Raw genomic sequence first — 25255 nt, 5'->3', positions numbered from 1 at the left:
TCAGCTACTGAGTTGTCAAGACGTATATGCTGTTAGGAGATCTGTGTCTTCTCATGAGTTGTCTGGTGACTCATGACTGGTTTGAGAGCCAGGCGCAGTGATCTGCGCGCAGGGGTGTGGAATTTCTTAAAATATCTACTTGTTCATTGGGCAAGTTGCTTCATAAATCTACTTGTCCTATAACAAAATCCACTTGTCCCTTTGGGGTCATGTAGTGCGGCGACAAATTATGGCTGCAATCTCATTATATAAGAGCTCTTGTATAAACTCTTTGATTATGCCAGGGTTCATCCCATAGTAGTGTTTGAATACGAGCAATCCCATTATGTTGAGACTTTTTCTGCAGATCTACATACTGGGAGTGAAGGTAGTGGTAAGCAATAGTTCCAGGGTTGGAATGCCCTTTTTAGTCTGTACAACCCTACTAACGTCCATGCTTTAAGGGTTTTTTAGTAATTCTTCTCTAATCTTTTCCCATACTGAGAAATATTGGAAATATACTCCTGACAATGGCAGGCGACCTTCTTCCAGAGTTGGGAAAAAGTGGTTGGAGGGAAAATTAATATGCAAACAATTTGGCATGAGCAAATCTACACATGCATATTTGCTCATGCTAAAATGCAGTTCAAAAATATTTTCAAGGAGTACAATTTCTTGCTCTACTTCTGTAAATTCTTGTGAATTCACAAAGCCATATAGCTGCACTTAATGCAAGGACATATACCAAGGGTAATTTTTGAGACTTTCTTTAATAATTGGACTTCTAGTTTGGTCTGACGTTAACTGACCTCTTGTGTTTATTGAAATTCTCTCCCTCTCTCTGAATCGTCTGACTTCACTGCGAGTGACAGCATTCTGCTCTTTCACAAGGAGCATATCGGCACGCAAAGTAGTTTTGTTCAGTGCCAGTAACTAATGTGGCAGTGTGCTTTTTTGAGACCAAAGACAATTTTTGTTTTTGCCAATGATTATTATAATGGTGATGGCCCGGCAGCTCTCATCAATACGCTTTTACAAAAACCATGCCAAAACGTCACACATTGCCAAAACTAAAAAGCTGTCCACCAATTTCAGACCTACTGGCTGTGCCAGTGCTTGTTTATTTTTGTTTCCCATGATCGTATTGAACCTGGTTACACTGATTTTCCAATATGAATATTTTTGGGTAAATACTAGCGTGCATCAACACATTTTACTGCAGCAAAGAAATGGTACCTGAAATTTTACAGTACTTTAGCAAAATGTTTTTTTCCTACTTTTTTTTTTTTAGAAATATTTTATACTGAAAGCATAGAATCCTTAATCTTGTTTTCCAGCTTCTGCAAATATTTGCTTCTAATCTGAGAGCATTCTGGAAGCATTATGCATTGCCTCTTAGTGCTAAACTTGGAAACAGTGTGTACACTTTTTTATACTGGAACTACTGTCAGTAGTGCAGTCAGAACTCCCATTTACTGCGAGGGCTCACCCTCATAATAAAGGCTTTCAATTAATGAACCATAAATACAAGTTTGAACAACATTAACATATGCACACAAATATTAACTTAACTGCAGGCAGTGCCCTTCCCTGATCCTTAATGTGGTACTGCAAACTGGCAGCCAAAGGGTTTGTGCTGCAGGGGGTTGGGCCTACGTGTCCCAAGAACAAAATACACATTAAAACGTGTTGCCTTTGACCCCAAACAATATGTCCTGGGCGTCGGGCTATAGGAATTCCACATCCCTGGCAGGTCATGTGTTCCAATCTAGTCATTCCTTATTTAGCCTACTACCCACTCGACTCTTAAAGCAAGTACATCCTAGCTGTGTAACAACAAACCAATATGTATTTGGTTTGTAATGTACATTTTTCTTTAGGTTATCTATTTTTATTGTATGGTCTAAATAGATTATCAATAGTTTATGCAAGTCACATAAGATATGTTCTCCTCCAATGGATCTTCGCTAGAAGTACTAATTTGTCATACTGAAGTGCGGTATCCCAGAGCCCTTTTTAATATAAATATATATGTCATATTGACTTTAATTTTTTTGGGGGGAAAGCAATTTTCTCATCATGCACTGCAGGTGGCAGTGGTGCCATTTTTTTTCGTTTTTGCAGAGCTGGATGAATGAGGTAGGGGTGAGGATAATTCCCTTCCCGTTTCCCAAGGGATGAGGGGATGGTTGCTTTGGAATATAGTAAAGATTCCCCTGGTGGAGAACTAGGATTAGCAAGTACCTATTCCTTACCCTGGGGATCCTAATTAATCATAAGCAGTTACTAGAATAGCAAGCCCACCCATATCAAAGGTACAGAAAACAGGCAGAGGGTAAGCACTCTGTAGAGTAGATTTACCCACTTGGAAATCTGCTCTGGAATTTGTGTCAAAGCCTTGTGAAAATATGTACAGACATTATGTATATCCGTAATAGAAACATTTCTAAGTATTGGTGTAGTGGCTACTCTTTCTATTGTTCAGTGGGCTCTGGACCTACGACACCATGATCTGTGTTTTTATAGCATAGTTTTGACAATAATGGCGATTTACTTGGAGGACTAAGATTGCAGGTAAGTAGGGATTTGCCAGGAAGAGCACTACCCCTTATCTTCTGTTTAGTTAAACTGAATCATAATGCTCTCCATTTTTCTTTGGGTTCAGATGTCCTAACGATTTCAAACAGTATAAAATTGTTGTACATTAACTGTTCATGACTCTCACTGGTAAGCATGTTGTTGTCATTTCGGGCGCTAACCATTTTGAGCCATCCATTCAAGCATTTTTTGTTTTTGACATCTCAATTTTTTTTCTCCATTTGATTTTCATTTTTATCATTTCATGAACTGCATTTAATGTAGTCAGAAGTGTAGGCTACCCTAACAGCCTCTATGGTTTTTTTAACTTTTTAAAATATTTTGTCACCAGGTTTTTAATTTCAGTTTCCTTTGGGCAATATAGGTTTCAGGCATATGAGCTGTAGATTGTATATTTGTGCATAGATTGCCATCTGGTGTTGGGCTCGGATGTTAGCACTTTGTTTTTGTCTTGGAAGAAGTTCTTTGTAATAACGGGATAGGTGACTCCTCCTTAGGACCATAGTGCACATGGGCATCAACTCCACCCTCAGATTGTTTGTTTCCGACAATGGGTTTAGATGTAAACTGCTGAGCTCCGGGTCGGTGTCACACTCTTCCCTTTCGACACACAATCCCTTACCGTTCGACTGTATTGTTTCGATCACGTTACCTTTCATCAACTTCGATTCAGGTCGCTCAATCGGGCCGTTGGGCCCATCAACACCATCAGGCCCTGCAGTCAATGGAAAGAACTCCTTTTAAAAAATGCCCCCTGTGTGGTGCTAAATTCCCACACACTGATCTCCACGAGGTCTGTAACATTTGCCTCTCTCAAGAACATGAGGACAAAGACTGCGAGGCCTCTGCCTCCTTCCGATCGAAAAAGTCTATACGGGATTGCCGGGCTCGACGCCACGTAATGTCTCAACCAACAGATTCGGTGCTGGATGACATCTTTGATGCTGGTCCCTAGGCTCCACAGCAACAGCATTCGGAACAGGAGGACATCAGCGTCTCCGAAGAAGACGACTCAGAGGATCAAACCATTACTCAAGGACAACGGACCGCGAGTACTGACCTTGACGCCCCTGACCCAACTAAAACTCAACATAAGGCTTCACCTTCGAGTTCAGGTTCACACCGGGATAATGCTTCCGATGCCCTGCCCTCGGGCTCGGCTCCGAAGCCGAAAGTAAAGCCTCCTGCCAACGCAGAACCGCGTACCGGTAAACAATCCCCGGCACCGAAACAAAGGTCCAAAATAGACACAGTGCCACACCCCGACACGTCGGCACAGAAGACCACTTCGACGCCAAGCCATTCAGCGCCGAAACACTCCGACAACAAGCCCTCGGACCCGAAGATATCCCATAAAACTTCGGAACTTAAGAAAATTTCAGACTCAAACTCCACCAAAGCATAAGGAGACCAAGACCCCTCCTAAAGCTACAGAGACTAAGTCAAAGCACCACTCGGAAATAAAATCCTCAGTGCCGAAGAAAGATAAGGGCTCCAAAGAACTGTTTCACCGAGATTCACAGGGTCTGAAACAAGAGACTCCACAGTGACCCTGTAACAGGTCAGGAAACCGCATTGCCATATAGGAAAATAAAATTGGACATCTCAGAAGCACCTGAGCTGCGTTTAAAAAGAAAGGACATGGCAACTTCCTCTTAGACCCTCCTCTCCCCCTCCACCACTTCCAACGGTGCCACTTTCTCCAGCACACTCTCCACTACCTCCTGCTTCACCTCCACCACAGGATGGCGAGGATGACTTGGGAGATGGGGAGGTAGACCCACAAGGGGATGACTACCATGATGACACCCACAGTACTCCCCCACCTGGCCCCTGGGTGTATTATGATGAGGCCCCAGATATACCTGAGCCAGGCTCATACCCATCTAAGCCATCCCCTCCAGATAACATAGGTTTTGCGCAACTCAGACAGAGCAGCCAAATACCATGGAGTAGAATTACACTCGCCCCCTTTCGACAAAGACTTTCTGCTGGAGACTTTTACACAGACACAAAGGGCAACAAGTACTCCCGAACCTGCTGTTCGGGAGGATAAACTCAAAACTGCGCCGAATCCATTACCGCTCCGATGAAGAGGAGCTTCTGAGAGGTACACAGGTGTGACTTTGGCACATTGATGGAGAACCCCAGTCGGTGCAAGAGGCCGGCCGTAGTCTGGAGGTGGCTGACCACTGTCTGGGGCGAACCCGCCTTCAACAACCAGTCATCGAGATGGGGAAAGACTGACACCCCTAATCTGCGTAGATGGGCTGCGACCACCGCATCACTTTCGTGAACACCCTAGGGGCGCTGGTAAGGCCAAAGGGAAGCACGGTAAACTGAAAGTGCTCGCAGCCTACTGTGAACCGCAGGTAACGCCGGTTGGCCGGCAGGGCGGGGATGTGAAAATATGCGTCCTGCAAGTCCACCGCTACCATCCAGTCTTCTGGGTCTAGGGCAGCTAAGACCTGAGCCAAAGTCAGCGTCTTGAACTTCTCCTTCTGGAGGAAGCGGTTGACGTTCCGCAGGTCCAAGATAGGGCCATGGCCCCCTTTGCCCTTCTTGGGAACCAGAAAGTAGTGGGAGTAACAACCACACCCTACTTCTGGCCCAGGAATGCGCTTGATGAACCCCTTGGCCAAGAGATCCGTAACTTCCTCTTGCAGAAGTTGCAAGTGATCCCCGACACGCGGTGGTACTGCTGTGACATGGCTGGAGGGGTTGCCTTGAAGGAGAGGGTGTAGCCCCTTTGGACGATTTGCAGCACCCACCTGTCCGATGTGATGGAGCGCCAGTGGAGGAGGTGACGGCGAACCCTGTCCCCCACTGGCGTCGAATGGTCCTGAAAGCTCGGACTAGTAAGGCTTTGAGGCGGATGCTGCGAGGGTGGATGTGGACTGGCCTCGCCGCTGTCCCCTGGCACCGCCATGGTGGTTACCACGTCCGCCGCCGCACTGCATGTTAGTCTGCGACCCCTGGCTGGCAGGACGTGAGGGGGCGCCCCTTCCTTGGCCGCGAAAGGCAGAAGTTTGCTGGCCCGACAGGCCCAATGACTTTGCCATAGCCCTGGAGTCCTTGAAACACTCAAGCGCACTGTCTCCCTTGTCGCCAAAAAGGCGACGGCCATCAAACGGCATGTCCATGAGGGACATAGACTTAGAAAATGTTGTTCGAGGTATGTGGGCTGCTGAATTCATATATGTGCATAGATCGCCGCCTAGTGTTGGGTCCGGATGATTGCACCTTGTTGTCCTGGAAGAGTCTTTGAAGTATCACAAGATAGGTGACTCCTCCCCTGGACAACTGGACTACAGTGCGCATGGGCATCATCTCCATCCTCAGATTGTTTTTTTCCGCCATTGGGTTCGGATGTTATTCCTGTACTCCGACTCGGAATCGAAAGTAAACTTTTCTAAAGGCCAAAAGGCCTTCGACTTCGACGGTATTGTTCTCGCTCGGTACTTATTGACTCGATCAAACTTTCCATCTCGGACCGGTCATCGACACGGGCTGTTGGGCCTTTTCAACGCCACGTGGACCTACTGTCGATGGAAAGGAGCCTGTTCAAAAGGTGCCCACAATGCCACTCCAAGTTCCCGCATACTGACAAACACTCAGTATGCAACAAGTGCCTATCACCAGACCATAGGGAAGAAACCTGCCCAGCCTGTGCCCAATTCCGTTTGAAAAAAACGATCCGGATTCGACGGGCCGCTAGGCAAGAGATGAAGCGTCAGGCTCCGGAACCAGGCAACATCTTCGATGATGACCAAGAACTTCCAGAAGCGGCAGATTCTGACCTAGAGATCGTCACCGTCGAGGACCAATTGGACTCCGATGACTAAATCTCACCGGGGCAAATCGTGAGTACACTGCCCCCGACACCTATTACCCCATTACCGAAGGCTCCGGTCGAGGCGTCGCCTAAAGGCCTTAGCCAAGATCCTAAGAAACATTCAGCAGCCCCGCCGTCCGGCTCGGCTCCGAAAACAAAGACTAAGCCTTCAGAGACCCCAGGACCGAGTAACGTTCTCCCGAAGAAGGTTCTAGAACCCAAAAAGGTCGTCGACCCGAAAGGCGTCCAACCGAAAAAGGCCGTACAGCCTAAGGGTGTTGACCCGAAGAAGGCCATCGAGCCAAAAGGCGCCGAACCAAAGAAGGCTGTCGAGCCAAAAAACGCCGAACCAAAGAAGGCCGTCGAGCCAAAGAAGGTAGCTCAACCAAATGGCGCCGACCCGAAGAAGGCCGTCGAGCCAAAGAAGGTAGCTCAACCAAATGGCGCCGACCCGAAGAAGGCCGCCGAGCCATTAAAGGCCTCCCTGCCAAAGGCTGTCGACCTGAAGGTCGCCGAAGCAAAGGGCGCCGTGCCGAAGCCTGTGGTCCAGCCGGAGAAGGCTACCGAACCAAAGAGAAGTGCTCCAAAAAGACCGGTCGATCCAAAACAAGCCATCGACTCGACCAAAGACAGTCAACTGAAAAAGCCTGTCGAGCACAAGAAGCGTGTCGACCCTAAGCACCCAGTCGACCCGCAATCACTCGTCAACCCAAACAAGGGGTCCGAACCGAGAAAAGGCAATAAGGCGCCGAAAGTCGTCGAACCTAGGTAGGTTTTCGACACAGAAGCAATAGTCGATCCACAACAGACTAAGCCAAAAGTCAAAGACACAGCCACGGACAGTGGAAGAAGAACTCTTCCATCCAGATCCATCTGACGACCAGGCAAAAATATATATAAACCCTGAGACTGGTAAAGTCACAATACTACACAGAAAGAAGAGACCATCGGACACGGCTCTCATTCCCCCATTCCTCTAAAGAAGGACTTTAGGACTTCTCCCTCTAGACCCTTCATTCCTTTCTATCCTACTATGCCTTCTACGCCTTTTGCTCCTTACGCTACTTACTCTCCTTTTCAGTCTGGGGACAATGAGGGCGACACAGGGGAAGATCCTCATTATGATTACAACTACCCAGAGGATCCTAACCCTCAAAATGAACCATGGGCAGAGCCAACTGATCCATACGACATACATCCCATCCCTGACGTCTCCTCATACCCAACAAAGCTGTCACCTACTGACGATACCATTGTCTTCAACCAACTAATTGGTAGGGCAGCGCAGTACCACAACGGAAATATGCACAATGACCCTGTAGAAGAAGACTTTCTATTTGACACATTCCCTACTTCAGAGAAAAATGTCAGGACCCTTCCTATGCTAAAGGGGGTATTAAAACATGCGCCTGATATATTTAAAGATACAGCCAGGGCACGCGTAATCAATCCCAGGATTGAAAAGAAATATAGGGCAGACCCTACCTATATCAGAGGTCAGTTGCCATTACACTCACTGGTAGTGGCTAATGCATGCAAGAGGGCCAACTCAGACGACAGGAGAGGCTCCTCCTCCTGATAAAGAGTCCAAAATACTAGAGACCTCAAGTAAAAGGGTACCATCACAGGCCTCCAATTCATGGAGAATTGCAAATACACAAACTCTAGTAGCTCGTTATGATAGAGCACACTATGATCAACTTGAAGCCTTAATGCAACACCTGCCTGAGCCTTTCAAAGCCCAAGCCAATGACCTCCTCCAGGAGGGAAAAATTATTTACAAATGCTTCCATCAAATGTGCTCTTGACGCAGCTGACACTGCAGCCAGGTCCATTAACACTAGCATTTTACTACGACGACACGCATGGCTGCGTATTTCGGGCTTTAAGAATGAGTTGCAGTCCACCATTCTTAACCAACCAGTCAATCAAGACTTCCTTTTTGGCCCGGCAGTCAACACCATTTTAGACAAAATGAAAAAGGATACAGAAACTGCAAAATCAATGGGTGCATTGCAGTTTCAACAACACAGAGGTTCCTTTCGCGCTCCTCATACAGAGCAGCTACGCTGGGCAATACCTCAGTCATCATCCACATATAAAGACAACACCCAATGTTCCTTTAACAAGAACTCCAACAGAGGTGGTTATAGGGGCAACAATAACAAGGGACGAGGGCGTGGAGGCAATAACACCAGATCCTTCACTGCCACAAAACAGTGACTTATTAACGCTACCTCCAGACCACCCAACACCGGTCGGAGGCAGACTCCAACAGTTCCTACCTGTCTGGAACGCAATTACCACGTACAGGTGGGTATAACAAATTATACAGTATGGTTATTGCCTAGCACTCGCTTCTACTCCACCAAACATACCACCCAGACACCGTCCTATGTCCAAGGAACATATCACCCTACTACAACAAGAGGTGAAATGCATGCTCCAAAAGGGGGCCATAGAGCCAGTCCCTTTCCAACATCAAGGGACAGGAGTATACTCCCTATACTTCCTTATTCCCAAGAAGGACCGTTCCCTCAGACCAATATTGGACCTCAGACCCCTAAATCAATACATGCTGTTGGAGCACTTCTGTAGTAAGGGATCTCCGTGTATAGTCATAATCTAGTGAATAGTCCCGCCCATGTGCGCGGACCCCGGAGCAATCAAAAATAATCTCTTAAGCTGTCAAAACATGCAGACCTGCATAGACACTTAAGAGAGAATTTAAAGACAGATAATGCAGCCTATATCCACAGGCTACACTGTCCAATACTTCAACTAGAAATTCCACCAAAAACCACAACAGCACAGCCTGTCCAGGGTTTTCCACAGAGAAAACCTTGCCTTTAACAGCAAAACCCTCTGGAATGATAGAGAGGAAGGAGTGGACAGACAAGCCCCATAGGCTGCCATTATGTGGCTCAAAACAGGATACTGTGCCTTTAAGAGAACTTTCCAGAAGCCTCACAGTATCCCAGAATGCAGTGCAGGTCCCTTTCACCTTCAGTTCTTTTTTCCGGCTCCTGCTAGCAGGACCCTGGAGCATTAGCTCTTCTTTTTTGAGTTTTTTGCTATACAATTTTTGTGATATTTTTGGATTTTTGTAGCTTCACTCGACGTCTTTGGCCTTTATCTGCATTCTGCTGTGTTTTTTTGGCAGAATTTCTGCAGTCGTCTTGTCTTTAGACTATTTCTAGTCTGACGAGTGCTTTGTCTGCAGCTGAACTGAAGGCCAAAGCTGAAGCTCACAGGGTTTGTACTCTGTGCTTGCCTGTGTCTTTTGACACCTGTCTTCTCTGTACCTTCTTTTCTAGGGGGCTTCGGCTTCCAGGTTTCAAACAGAGGAGTTTGAAGGCATCTTCAGCCTCTGGGTGAGGAGAGGGTAGGTCCTCTACCGAGTCCCATGCTGTGATCTCTGGGGTTATCCCCAGTAAGGGCACGTCTGAGCTATGACGCGGTTCCGGTCTGCGTCGGGGACGTCATGGAGTGCCTCGACGTCATGGGGTGCCTCGACGTCATGGGGTGCCTCGACGTCATGGGGTGCCTCGACGTCATGGGGTGCCTCGACGTCATGGAGTGCCTCGACGTCATGGAGTGCCTCGACGTCCTGGAGTGCCTCGACGTCCTGGAGTGCCTCGACGTCCTGGAGTGCCTCGACGTCCTGGAGTGCCTCGACGTCCTGGAGTGCCTCGACGTCCTGGAGTGCCTCGACGTCATGGAGTGGTGATGCACGACGTCATGGAGTGGTGATGCACGACGTCATGGAGTGGTGATGCACGACGTCATGGAGTGGTGATGCACGACGTCATGGAGTGGTGATGCACGACGTCATGGAGTGGTGATGCACGACGTCATGGAGTGGTGATGCACGACGTCATGGAGTGGTGATGCACGACGTCATGGAGTGGTGATGCACGACGTCATGGAGTGGTGATGCACGACGTCATGGAGTGGTGATGCACGACGTCATGGAGTGGTGATGCACGACGTCATGGAGTGGTGATGCACGACGTCATGGGGCAATGATGCTCCTTTTGGGGCATTGGTCGCTTGGGCTCTGCTTTCTTCCGTTGGGTCCGGACGTCACCGTTAGGGATGGCTCGGCGTCTCCGTGTTTGACACCGTAGTGACATTTTGACGTCATGGGTTACAGCTGCAGAATACTGCCGGCTCTTGACGCCTGGGTCTTGTTCCAGGCCTCGCTCCTTGGTGAGCCTCTCTTCGTAGGAAGGGACTTTGTGTTCCCGGCACCTTCCACTCACGACGCAGAGCAGTTGATCAGCGTCGAGGAACCTTCTGATGGGGAGTTTGTGGTTACTCACCACATGTAAGCGAGGGACGTTGGTCCTGTTGCTTAGTTTTGAGTACTTGCAAACCTGCACGTCTGCTAGGTCGCCTCCTGCTCAACCACTACTGGTGAGACCACCGGGGTTGTTTCAGAATCCTCTCGGTTCCCTCTCACGCCCACCACCCCAGGGGCCTTTGGCCCCTCAGTCTGCGAACCTCCGTGCCTTGATGCCAGGGATGCGTCTTCCATGAGTACGGGGAGTCTCTCTCCGACGCTTTACTGGTTGGCGGGACTTAACTTTCGTCCACTACCACCCGACAGGAGGTTCTGGCTCCGACCGTGCTCCTGACTTGGTCGCAGAGGTGGCGGCATGTAGACCTCGTGCTGTGGCCCGCTGTTGTTGGACCGATGTTGTGGGATCCCTCTGTGGGGGTGTTTTCTTCACCGATTTGTGGTTCCTCTGCCGAGAGACAGGAGGGAAGCCTTACAATGGGCCTGATAGTTTCGGATCTAGGCATCGGTGTCGGAGCGGAGTTTTCTCTCCTGCCGACCCCCAGGTATTGTGGGTTTGTCCTACGTTGCCATACTTTTATTCGCCTGTCGTCTCTGCAGCCTGCGGCTCAGCAGTGTGCTTCTACTCTCCCGTTATTTCGGCAACCCTTGGGCTGCCATGAGAGTAGTGAGTGGCTCGCATGAAGTCTGAATCGGAGACTTTTGGACGGCTGTAGGTTGGGGGCATGGAGAACGGCTTGAGGCCTTCTGCCCTTTCTAGCGGCGTTTTTCCTCCCAGGATTTGCCGGTGGTCCCGGGCCGCCATTTAATGCTTTACAAGTATATTGTGCGCATACGCGGGAGAGCTTGTTGCTCCTCGGCGAACAAAGGCCGGCTGGGTCTAAGTCAGTCTTCGGTTCATCGGCCCTCCTCCAGCAATTCCTCCGGTCGGCTCGCGGTTTCAGCTGCGCGAGCTTTAAGCAGAGGCCGATATCCTGTTTAGGAAAAGGGCGATAGAGGACGTACCTCTGTCTCAAAGGGGAAGAGGTCTGTACTCCCGGTTCTTTCTGGTTCGCAAGAAGGACAAGAATGAGTTCAGGCCATTCTGGATTTGCGACAAGCAAACAAGTGGATTCGCAGAAGAGGAATTTCGCATGCTGTCGTTGCATCAGGTTTATACTCGGCTGCAACAGGGAGATTGGCTCGGTGCCATAGATCTACAGGATGCACACTCCCATGTGCTCATTGCACACAAACACAGGAAGTTCCTGCGATTCCAAGTCGGCGCCCATCTTTATCAGTACACAGTACTGCCAGTCGGGCTGAAGTCTGCGCCCAGTCCATTCTCGAAGTGCATGGCAGTGGTAGCTGCACGCCTGAGGAAAAACGAGGTGGTTTCTCTAACCGTACCTGGACGATTGGTTGATCAAGGCCTCCTCCTTCTCGGAAGCTCAGGCACACTTCCAGAGGACGTGCGTTCTCTTGAACGAGCTGGGGTTGCACATCAACATGTCCAAGTCTGTACCGATTCCGGTCCAGTGCATACAGTACTTGGGAGCCTCCGTCAATACGCTGTCAGCAAGCGTGTCTCCTTCGGAGGAGAGACGATTATCTCTCCTTAGGAAGGCTCAGGCTCTTGTGACCGCCCCATCTACAACAGTGAAGACGGTGTCTTCTCTACTGGGGTCGATGGCCTCTTTTATATTCCTCACGCTACACGCACGGCTGCTCATGAGACCTTTGCAGGAGTGCTTGGAGGATCAGTGGGATTAGAGGAAAGGATCTTTGGGCGACAAGATACGACTGTCTCTGCATGCTCTTCAGTCTCTGAAGTGGTAGTGTTCAGCGGAGAATCTCCTAAGAGGGGTTCCCTTTCACAAGGACATTTCCACACAGACTGTTGTGACGGATGCGTCTCCCCACGGCTGGGGGGGGCGCTTTCCGGATTCTTGCAGATACAAGGAACGTGGTCCCAGATGGAGTCCACGTATCACATCATTTTCCGGGAACTCAGAGCTGTTCACTTGGCACTGAAGGCGTTTCTTCCGTCCTTCCAGACCAACTCTCTGCTTGTACAGACGGACAATACGTCCACAATGTATTACCTCAACAAGCAGGGGGGTTCGAGATTGCGCACTGTCGCAGGAGGCGCGGGCGATCTGGCGCTGGTTTTTATCCAGAGGACTGACTCTAACGGCTACCCATCTGCCAGGTGTGCAGAATGTTCAGGCAGACGTGCTGAGCAGACTGATTCAGGAAAACCACGAATGGGTCATAAACGACGAAGTACTAGGAGAAGTCTTCGGCAAATGCCGAGACTTCGCCTCCAGGTACTGCCTGCAGGGAAGCTGGGGGAATGCGTTCTGGATTAACTGGTCGAACAGCTTTCTGTATGCTTTTCCACCCTTTCCCATAATTCCGGCGGTGTTCATCAAGCTGTCCCAGTCCAGGGCGCCGATGATCCTAATTGCCCCGGAATGGCCCAGACAGTTGTGGTTCACGGACCTGCTTCACCGTTCTCTCCGTCCTCGCATACGGCGGCCTTGCAGGCCGGACCTTCTCACAAAGTTCACGGGGCAGATGTTGCACCCCAACCTCTTGTCTTTGAGTTTTGGCTGCATGGCTCCTGAGATAGTGTAATATGGCCATTTGAATCTACCAGAAGTTTGTATGGACATACTGAAGGAGGCTAAGCATCCTTCCTCTAGGACTTCTTATGCTTACAAGTGGAAGAGGTTTTGCATCTGGTGCAAGTCCAAGGACCATGACCTGACGACGTGTAAGGAAGATGTCATCCTTCCGTATCTTCTACACCTGCAGCAGTCGGGCCTTAATGTCCAATCCATTACGGTTCATCTTGCTGCGCTGACTGCCTACAGGAAATGCCCTTCAGACTTCCTTCTTCCAGATCCCTGTGATCAAAGACTTTTTGGAAGGCTGGAAGAAAGCATTCCCTCCTGTCTGGCTTCCTTCGCCTTCATGGGAATTGAATCTGGTGCTGTCCAGATTGATGAAGGAGCCTTTTGAACCTATTCATAAGGCTTCGTTGCAGCACCTGTCCTGGAAGGCGGCGTTCCTCGTGGCCATCACATCGGCCCGCAGGGGGAGTGATATTCAGGCGTTGTGTTGCCAAGAACCTTATACTGTATTTCATTCTGCTAAGGTTGTTACGCATACTCACCCTAAATTTCTTCCAAAGGTTATTTCTGATTTTCATGTCAACCAGACAATAACTTTGCCTAAGTTTGTTCAGAATCCTGCATCTCCAGCGGAAAGGTCCCTACATTCCCTGGATGTTAGGAGGGTGTTGGAATTTTATCTGGATAAAACCAAAGATATTCGTGGTTCAGATCAATTGTTTGTCAATTATGGATCAGTCAGGACCGGTCTTGCTACCTCAAAACAGTCCATCTCTAGGTGGATTGTGTCCTGTATACAATTGTGTTACCAAAAGGCTAATACGACCTTAGGAGGTAAACCTAAGGCTCATTCCACCAGGGGCAAAGCTGCCACGACTGCTTTGCTACTTAATGTTCCGATTGCAGAAATCTGCAAGGCCGCCACTTGGAAGTCGGTCCATACCTTTGCTAAGCATTACTGTCTGGACACTGATGCCAGGGCAGATGCTCAGGTTGGGCAGGCTTCGCTGCGAAATCGGTTCGCACAGTAGGGCACAGCTTTCCAAACTGTGTGGCGCGACACATACTGTGTCGCGCCCCAACCGTAGGTGTGTCGCGCAATGAGATGACATTCGCCGGGAATTGGCAGAGTCGAGCTGCAGGGGCTCTTAGAAGGGGTGAAACAACAACAAAGCCCTATAATAGGGCTTTGTTGTTGTTTCACCCCTTCTTAGACCCCCTGCAGCGCGACTCTGCTGAGCACTTCACAGGTTTTTAAAGACCTTGTGCATGTTAATAGGGCCTATTAACATGCACAAGGTCTTTAAAAACCTCTGAAGTGCTCGGGTGCGGCTGTGAGCGGGCCCGGGCTGCCACACACGACGGGGGGGTGGGGTGGGGGGGGAGGAGGATGAGTGGGGACTGAAGCCCTCTGATGCCAATGGGGGTGGGGGCTGAAAACACAATTTACACTAAAGTTTAGTGTAAAGTGTGTTTTACAAATTACACGGAGTGGGAGCCCCTCAGGGCAGCGATCCAAATGCACCTCTGCTCTGTCCTTCTGTTTCCAGCTCTCCTTCGTGACCTGCATTTTCATGACAGTCACTCCCCCTTCTGATGTCCGCTGCCTTTATATCCGTGGAAGTTTTGATGCATGAATTCCTCTGCGTGGTAGCCAATTATTAAACTTTGCTCACGTGGACGGCTGCTAGCACGATTCACTCCTGTTTAAAATGATTGAGGCCCAGCTGGCTAAAAATAAAAGAGCAATCAATCTTTCCCCAGATGAACGTTAACTGAGTAAGGTTTGGGAAATATGTCTGGAATCCGATCTAGAAACTCACACGCACTGCATCTGTAGAGCTGTAGAGCACGACTCTCAGTGGGATGTCCTTGATGCCCAAGATCGTGACGGGCTACTCAATTTTAGAGTCATGGGGCATCTTTATTGACTTTATGTCAAACAGTGAACTTGGCAACATCGTCAAGTGATAGGATTAAATAAGTTTCATGGTTAAAGCACAAGTTTAATGACTTTTCCCTGTGGGACTGGTGCTGCCCTAGACTGATGATTCCATTACGAAATAAGCAACTCAGTAAAAAGGCACCAGAAGCAAGGCAAGTACAGCTAAACAAAGGTGCTCAGTGTGGAGGCTGTAAAAAACAAGCATTTGGGTGTGTGGGGGGTGGTGTGTGTGTGTGGTGTGTGCGGGGTTGTGTGTTGGGTGGGGTATATGTGTGTGGGGTGGGGTATGTGTGTGTGGGGCCTGAACCCACCATAGGTGGTTCGTGCTCGCTCGCTGCCCTTCCTCGCGTTACCGTGTCCCTGAAATTTTTTTCACAAAAAGGTGTGTCACCAACATGAAAAGTTTGGAAAGCTGTGCAGTAGGGTGTTATTTCTCGGTTCTCCACCGCCGCTTTGGTGTGGGGATGGGCTTGCCATTCTAATCACTAGATTATGACTATACACAGAGATCCCCTACTACAGAAGGAGTAGTTTCTGTCCTGTAACTCCAGTTCTGTAGTAGGGGTATCTCCCCGGTGGAGAGAGATATTCATGTAAGAAACGCTACAGGTCTGGCGTGTTACGCCTTAAAAAAGAACTGAAGGTGAAAGGGACCTGCACTGCATTCTGGGATACTGTGAGGCTTCTGGAAAGTTCTCTTAAAGGCACAGTATCCTGTTTTGAGCCACATAATGGCAGCCTATGGGGCTTGTCTGTCCACTCCTTCCTCTCTATCATTCCAGAGGGTTTTGCTGTTAAAGGCAAGGTTTTCTCTGTGGAAAACCCTGGACAGGCTGTGCTGTTGTGGTTTTTGGTGGAATTTCTAGTTGAAGTATTGGACAGTGTAGCCTGTGGATATAGGCTGCATTATCTGTCTTTAAATTCTCTCTTAAGTGTCTATGCAGGTCTGCATGTTTTGACAGCTTAAGAGATTATTTTTGATTGCTCCGGGGTCCGCGCACATGGGCGGGACTAATCACTAGATTATGACTATAACAGAGATACCCCTACTACAGAACTGGAGTTACAGGACAGAAACTACTCCTTCCATATGATCACACTACAGCAAGTGCTCCTGTTGCTACAGCAAGGAGACTTCCTAGCAACATTGGACCTCAAGTATGCGTATTTTCACATACCCATCCATCCAGCTCACAGAAAATATCTCAAGTTCACAATAGAAGGTCAACACTACCAATTCAAAGTCTTGCCCTTCGGGGTAACCACAGCTCCAACAGTGTTTACAAAATGCTTAGCGACAGTAGCGGCACATCTCAAGAGGCAACACATCCACGTGTTCCCGTACCTAGACGATTGGCTAATACAGGCAAAATCGTACGAACAGTGTGCACAAGACACGTCTCAAACACTTCAGCTGCTGCACAGCCTAGGTTTTTCAATAAACTACCCAAAATCGCATCTACAACCGTCCCACATACAACAATATCTGGGAGCTACTATAGATCCCTCAGTAGCCAGAGCGGTAGTTGCCCTGCCCAGGTTTTGCTCCGTTTCTAACACTTTACGATCCTTGCACTGGCTGCCGGTCAAGATGAGAATTCATTTCAAGGTCTTATGTCTGGCCTTTAAAATCTTGAAAGGTTCTGCTCCCCAGATCCTCACCAACCTCTTGTCTCTCTATATCCCGACTCGCTCTCTTAGATCCTTTGGCCAAGCTCTCGCTGTGGTCCCCCGGTTCAAGCTCAGCCGAGCTGGGGGCCGATCTTTTCGAGTGAGAGCTGCGGCTATTTGGAACTCCCTTCCAGTAGAGATCCGTCTGTTGGAGGACCTCTTGCTGTTGCGTAAGGCCATTAAAACTTTCTTATTTTAATTTTGCCCCCGTAGCTGTTCCCCTTTTCAGTTCTTTACATTTAGCGTTGTTGTGTTCTACCTTGTCGTGCACCGGGACGCTCCTTTGCTGGAGCATCTGTGCGCATTATAAGTGTCCATAGCATAGCACCATAGCATAGCAAAGGCATACCCAAACTCAGCGAGGATAGCCAGCATGCAGATGCTCATTCGCAAATTCCTGCCACAACACTCTTTGCCAGCTCAAGTCTTCATGCAGCTCATACGCATGATGGCCTCGTGCATATTCATTGTCCCCCATGCCAGACTTCAAATGCGTCCATTGCAAGAATGCCTAGCACGGCAGTGGAACCAAGCTCAATGACAACTAAAAGACCTAGTGTTGGTAGACAGTTGCGCTCACAACTCTCTGCAGTGGTGGAACCCACACAACCTTTCCAAGGGGCGACTGTTCCAAGAGCAAGTTCCACAACTAGTACTAACAGCGGACGCATCACTGACAGGCTGGGGAGCCCACCTCCTTCACTACATAGTACAAGGGCTCTGGACAATCAAACAAAAGAAACTGCATATCAACCAATTAGAGCTGCTAGCAATATTCTTAACCCTCAAAGCATTCCAAAAATACTTGTACATCAAGACTGTGTTGATCCGGACGGACAACATGAAAGCAATGTACTATATCCAGAAACCGGGAGGGACACACTCTCCACAGCTGTCCCACTTGGCACAGAGCATATGGAAGTGGGAAATCCCAAAAGGCATCTTTCTCCTGGCAGAACACCTCCCAGGAAAAGACTATCAAATAGCGGACCTGCTCAGCAGACACAGCCAGCAACTACACGAATGGGAGATTCACACCCAAGTTCTCCAGCCATTCTTCAGCCAGTGGGGGCACCCAGAGATAGACCTGTTTGCCAGAAGCGAAAACGCAAAATGCCAGTACTTTGCCGCCAGGTTCCCACATCCTTTGTCACAGGGCAATGAGATATGGATGAACTGGTCAGGCAGATTTGCGTACGCTTTTCCCCCAGCGCCACTGATTCCGCTGGTGGCACGCAAACTGCGGCAACACTCTCTCACACTGATCCTAGTTGCTCCCACATGGGCGAGACAACCATGGTACACAACGTTCCTGGAACTTTCAGTAGTTCCTCATCAAAGGCTGCGACGCGCACCCCATCTTCTAACTCAGAACCATGGAGAAATCAGACGCCCAGATCCCAATCAGATGAGCCTAGCGATCTGGCTACTGAAGTCTTAGAATTTGAATACCTTAACTTGCCTCCAGACTGCATGAACATCATTAAGGAGGCAAAACGACCAACTACTAGAGCGTGCTATGCCGCTAAATGGAAGAGATTTGTTATTTACTGCAACAATTACGAAATCAACCCATTGGATGCTTCCACACAGAACATTATATGTTACCTCCTGCATCTTCAAAGATGCAACCTAGCATACTCTCCAATACGACTACACCTCGCTGCTATAGCGACATACCTTCAAAACAGGCAACACCTTTCACTGTTTAGAGTACCAGCAATCAAGGCTTTTATGGAGTGTCTTAAAAGGGTGATTCCTCCAAGACACCCACCTTCCCCAGTCTGGAACCTAAATGCAGTACTTACCAGACTTATGGGACCTCCTTTCGAACCTCTACACTCATGCGAACTGCAATTTCTAACGTGGAAGGTGGCATTCTTGATTGCCATTACCTCACTCAGGCGAGTTAGTGAGTTACAAGCACTAACAATTCAAGAACCCTTCATGCAAGTACATGCCAACAGGGTAGTTCTTAGAACAAACCCTACGTTTATGCCAAAGGTCATATCCAATTTACATATTAATCAATCAATAGAACTGCCAGTGTTCTTCCAAAATCCACAGTCAGTTGCTGAAAGAGCCCTACACACACTGGATGTAAAGAGAGCTCTGCTTTATTATGTGGACAGAACAAAATCATTTAGAAAGACAAAGCAATTATTTGTTGCTTTTTCACCACAACATAAAGGAAATCCCATATCAAAGTCAGGAATAGCCAGATGGATAGTTAAATGCATTCAAATATGTTATCAAAAAGCTAAACGCACTTTAACTGTTCCCCCAAGAGCACACTCTACGCGAAAAATGGGGGCATCCATGACTTTCCTGGGAAATATTCCTCTTGAAGACGTATGTTGAGCAGCCACATGGACTACCATACACACTTTCACAAAACACTACTGTGTAGACGTGCAAGCAAAGCAGCAAGCTGCTGTAGGCCAGGCTGTCCTCAAAACGCTTTCAAACTGCTGCAGCTGGCACAGGTAGCCACCGCTAGAGGAGATACTGCTATACAGTCTATGCACAGATATGAATTCAGCAGCCCACATGCCTCGAACGGAATATGCTACTTACCAGTATGCATCTGTTCTTGGCATGTAGGGCTGCTGACATTCATATCGCCCGCCCTCCTCCCCGGTGCCTGTTGCAGCTGCAGCATTATCTTTTGCATGGACATCTCTTACTCTACTATCTCCATCTCTGCCACAATGGCAAAAAACAATCTGAGGATGGAGAAGATGCCCATGCGCACTGTAGTCCAGGGGAGAAGTCGCCTATCTCGTGATACTTGGAAGACTCTTCCAGGACAACAAGGTGCAATCATCCGGACGTACTTACATTAAGAACAGCTAATACATTTTCTTTTCCTCAATATACTTTTTAAAAAACCCAACATGATTCCAACACAATACTCATCATTCAATGACTGTAAAAATAGAAGGCCCGTCGGCGTTGTCGCCATAAACCCTGCCTCAAGAATGGTTTAATCCATCTGGCCCGTTCAATTGTATAACATTTTTTTTAAAAAATCACATGTAATAATGATTGATTTGATATGTTATCACACTGGCATTTAGTGAGCATTCTGGATCAATCATTATTATTCGGGAATGTGACCCCTCATACACCATGCAAGATAGGGCTGGATAGTGACAGAAGTCAAAATAAGTTGATGTTTCATCACTGAATTTTTACATCTCTCCAGCACCAATCGTAACAAATCAAAATGGTTCATACACAATGCCTTAAGATCTTTTCTGGAGATGTTAAGTAAGGAATCGGGGTTGCTAAAAAATTCTGGTCTACCCAGGTTATTAGAGAGATTACAGATGTATTTTAACCATAGGATCTTTCTCGCCTGATCCAAACCCATAGAGTCTTTAATTATATCCAGGTTCAATCCTAGGCCAGGTGACGTCCAGACTTTATGCCATAATAGCATTGGTTGTATTTTTATGACATCCGTAATATAGCGAATCCCCAATTCGCTATGACAGTTAAACACATATACACTTTGGGGGGCGGCTAAAATGAATCCTAAAAAAGCATTCTCTATTAATTGAATTGGTAAGACTTCGCTAAAACTCCAAACCCCTGCTCCATATGTAGCCACACTGATGCACTTTGCTTGATAGATTTTCAATAAAATTTCCAGTGGCCTCTTAACCATCTTTTTGGCGAACATCATCAATGCCGCCGTCGACCTCTTAAATAATAACGCCCTGTTCTTGATTGTTGGTCCCCAAGAACCTGATTCCTCTAGTAAGATCCCAAGATAGGAAAATGTTTTTGTGGGTTCAATTTTGTCTTCCCCAGCTACAAGAGTACAAGACCTGCTCTTTCCCTTACCACAAGACATGAAGTATGTTTTTTTAACATTGAGCCTCAAGTCCCTCTTCTCCAGGAAATCGATATAAGTGCTAAGGGCCTTCTGAAGACCAAGTTTGGGTTCTGGCCATTAAGACTGCATCGTCTGCATATAAAACTGAGACGATGTTAGTGTGATTATTGGCGAATCTCTCACTCTGGCCACCAATGTCTCCTCCAGTTCGTTAGTGTATAGACTGAAGAGGAACGGGGCAAGTACGCAGCCTTGTCTTATGCCTTTTTTTTACATTGAAAGGCTTAGTGCATTCTCCTTTTAATCCAAACCTCCCCTTGGAAGAAGCCCCCGCATATAGTTGTCTCAGAAATAATATAAGGGGTGGCTCTACTTTTAATCCTGCTAGCATATGCCATAGTCTGTTGTGGTCCACGCAGTCGAAAGCCGCGGTAAGGTCAACAAACACCGCAAATAAGTTACCTTTCTTGGCCTGAGTATATTTTCCATGTAACATAATAAAATTTAAGACCTGCTGTACAGTACCCCTCCCCGAATCCATATTGAACCGGGCTTAGGATCTTATTATCTTCTGTCCATTGTTGTAGTCTATTCAATATGACTCTACCTGCTACTTTCATAAGGGTGTCGAGCATGGAGGTAGGTCTGTAGCATGCCGGGTTTTCCGGGTCGCCTTTTTTAAAAATAAGAATAATTATGGACTCTGACTAAGATTCAATAAAGCCCCTTTCACAGCTAGCATTCAGTACTCGTGTCAATAGTGGGGACCATAACTCGTTCTTAAACTTATACAGGTCGATCAGAGTCCCGTCCGGCCCTGGAGCCTTACCTCCTTTACTCTTTTTTTATGGCCATTCGAACTTCCTCCTGCATAAAATGGATATCGATTGGCACAAAGTTACTGTGGTCATTTTGTACTACTTGGTCGTTTACTTCAACAATATCTTTGCCCCAGAACCATAGACAGAGGAGAAAAAGTTGACCCAGATATCTTCGCTTATTGCCACCTCGATCCTTGCTCCCCCGTTATTCGAGAAAAAAGGGGCCTTCACTGCCTCCCAAAATAGGGACCAATCCCTCTGTAGGAAAGCTTCGTACAAATTTGTCCAGGCCTGATCCTTGATGTTTCTTTCGCTTGTTTCTTGCTGAGCTATAGGCCTTCCGAAGCTCCTGAATTTCCTCATAATCCTTTACTGGTTTATGTAAGGCGGCTTTTAATAGTGATTTTGTTTTTGTACAATGCGAATCGAACCAACCATTTTAAAAAACAATTTGGTTCGTGCATGGACGTTTTAAAATATTTTGAATTATCCCAGTTATTTGGGAAAAGGCACTCAATAGCTCGCAGGAGGAGAGGTCGTCCTGTAAGAACTTAATTATTGTGATTTTTGCCTGTTTCATTATCTTAGAACTCGTGGTCTCAGGATCACTCTTAGCCCAACATATTGAGTATCCATTCTGTCGACCCAGCACACAACCTTTGGTCCAGGCTAAGCTCTGAGCCACTGAAGCAATGCCTTTATCAGGAAATAAAATATTAACACTTTGAGGCAGGTGATCACTAATCCCAATTGGGTGGGTAATAAACTCCCCCAGCCATGTTGCATATTGATTATGAAAAATGATAAAATCAATCAATGTGCTATGGCCACGACCTACAAAAGTGTGACTGAAATCAATAGGTGGACCACATAACACGTTGGCAAATCCAAGATCATACGTTGCCATAACTTCTTTTAAACTTTCTCCCACTGTTGAATGTATAAAGTGCTGCATTTTACCTATTTCCTCTTCATCCGGGTTCCCAAAGCTGCACGAGGACTGTGTACATACGTTAATATTAAAATCACCACCCCATATTAAGATAGAGTCCTTCCCTGGTGTAACACGTAGCCTTTTAATTTCCTCATTAAGCCCGGATAATACATCACAGACAATACCCCTATCCATGCTATTGTAAAATTTGATAACCACCATCTCCACCAAGGATGAAATATCAACATAAACAATTTGATAACTGGTTGATTTTAACATTTTTATCCGCAACACCCCCAGCAAATTAGAAATATACATACAAATCCCCCCTTTATGTCTCCCATGGGTGGAACGACATGCCGGGATGTGGTAGGTCTTAAAACCATGGAGATGTATTTCTTCCATCAACCAGGTCTCCTGTAAACATAGGATATCAAAATCCTAATAAAATCAATCTAGACTGAATTGTCAACCTTGGATTGGAGCCCAGAGATGTTCCAATAAACTATTCTCACCCGCCCCCTGGCATGCATGTTTTGGGACCCTATGGCCCTTACTCTCCCCTCCCCATTTTTGCCCTTCCTATACTCTGTAATGGCACTCGCACTTCTGTCCTTGCTCGTTACCGTTACCGAGTCAAATCCTACTTGCTTACTTATTTGGGGCATTATATCCCAGAACTTCAGGTCTTATTGTTAAAATATCTCCCGTTTTGGATATACTTGGGTAGTTGGATGTTTTCACACTACCTTTGGGGGGCAAGGGGGTTGCAGCTGCCAAAGGGATCTCAGGTTGTACCATATCGTTTGTTTCCATAATATCTACTGCAGATACCCTGGCACCATCACCATCACCATGGAGAGCTACAAAACCTTCACTATTAACAGATATTCCGACAGCATTGTTCTACATTTGCCAATCCACTTCCTCCAATGAATACAATGGGCCAAACCAGTTTGAGACATGTAAATTATACCTCATGTCATTATTATGAGAATTCTAATGACTACCCATCGGGGCTGCATTATGGTTAACAGGCAATTTTGACTGTTAGAAAAAACCCAGGTGCAGCACGTTTATCCCTTCTGGCAAAAGTCTACTGGAGCCTCCCCGGATCAGAATTTCTTGCACTAAGGCCGGGGAACCTAGGGATAAAACTATGCAATCTCTTTCAAAAATCTTTTTACTATGGGGGACCCAACTTACACGTATGACCATCTTAAAAGCGTTGAACATTGCTTGTCAGGCCAATCTTTAAGCCTAAATAGTGGAGCGATTTATTTCTCAGTGTAGCACAATTTTCCCTGTCACTTTCGTTTGGTGATGGTACGTTGGCCAAAATCAGGGTATACGGAGCTGCTGCAGGTGGAAGGTCCAGTCTATCAACATTATTACTTTGAACTAGAGTGTGTCATTCTAGTGGCTGATCTAGAGTGACTATCAATAAGATGTGGATTTTAACTATTTATACAAGTTAGGTCATTTATACTCCCTCTTGCTAGAACCTCCCTTGGTTCCTGTACTTTTAGTCCCTTAGACCTATCGAGCTCCAATCCCCCCTGACAACTAACTCTTTCTACTTGAATTGTTTGCTTACCGCAGGTAGAAGCGCAGTCTAATAGGGCACAATTATGATCAGAGGCTCGTCCCCTATCCCTGCATGGTTCTTGGTTCTGCATGTTAGTATCTTTTAAATGTCCTATCAATGAAGCCAGGCCTGACTCGATTGAATCGAGTCTCTTTCCCAGAGTGCTAATTGCTTCTTTGACAAAAATAGTCAAATCTGCAAAGGATTTTATGATACCTCCCATATCGGCACTGGATGAGCCTTTAGTTGTACCCTTATTACTTGTGCCTTTATTACTTGTGCCTTTTACATGTTCTTTTAATTTGGTGTTAGCTGGGCACTCCTTACTCGATGATTTAATTAAGTTAGTTTTAACCTTTTGGGTGGTAAGGGGTGGTTCATGAATCTGTGGTGATAATCTGTGATGACCGGTTTCTTAGATACGCACGCTCTTTTAAGGGGAGGTAGCAAAGTGCTTTCTGTAGTAGGGGATCTCTGTGTATAGTCATAATCTAGTGAATAGTCCCGCCCATGTGCGCGGACCCCGGAGCAATCAAAAATAATCTCTTAAGCTGTCAAAACATGCAGACCTGCATAGACACTTAAGAGAGAATTTAAAGACAGATAATGCAGCCTATATCCACAGGCTACACTGTCCAATACTTCAACTAGAAATTCCACCAAAAACCACAACAGCACAGCCTGTCCAGGGTTTTCCACAGAGAAAACCTTGCCTTTAACAGCAAAACCCTCTGGAATGATAGAGAGGAAGGAGTGGACAGACAAGCCCCATAGGCTGCCATTATGTGGCTCAAAACAGGATACTGTGCCTTTAAGAGAACTTTCCAGAAGCCTCACAGTATCCCAGAATGCAGTGCAGGTCCCTTTCACCTTCAGTTCTTTTTTCCGGCTCCTGCTAGCAGGACCCTGGAGCATTAGCTCTTCTTTTTTGAGTTTTTTGCTATACAATTTTTGTGATATTTTTGGATTTTTGTAGCTTCACTCGACGTCTTTGGCCTTTATCTGCATTCTGCTGTGTTTTTTTGGCAGAATTTCTGCAGTCGTCTTGTCTTTAGACTATTTCTAGTCTGACGAGTGCTTTGTCTGCAGCTGAACTGAAGGCCAAAGCTGAAGCTCACA

The 25255-nt window shown here is 47.0% G+C and overlaps 1 protein-coding gene across 2 annotated transcripts in view; it reads left to right on the top strand.

The window, feature by feature from the left end:
• RPS6KA1 (ribosomal protein S6 kinase A1) overlaps nucleotides 1-25255 on the top strand; it is a 1033098-nt gene that overhangs the window by 747562 nt on the left and 260281 nt on the right. The gene's annotated exons all lie outside the window — the stretch shown is intronic.

Source organism: Lissotriton vulgaris, chromosome 2_1 (assembly GCF_964263255.1).
Source record: "Lissotriton vulgaris chromosome 2_1, aLisVul1.2, whole genome shotgun sequence".
Lineage (NCBI taxonomy): Eukaryota > Metazoa > Chordata > Amphibia > Caudata > Salamandridae > Lissotriton > Lissotriton vulgaris.
This window is presented reverse-complemented; position numbering and strand designations above follow the sequence as displayed.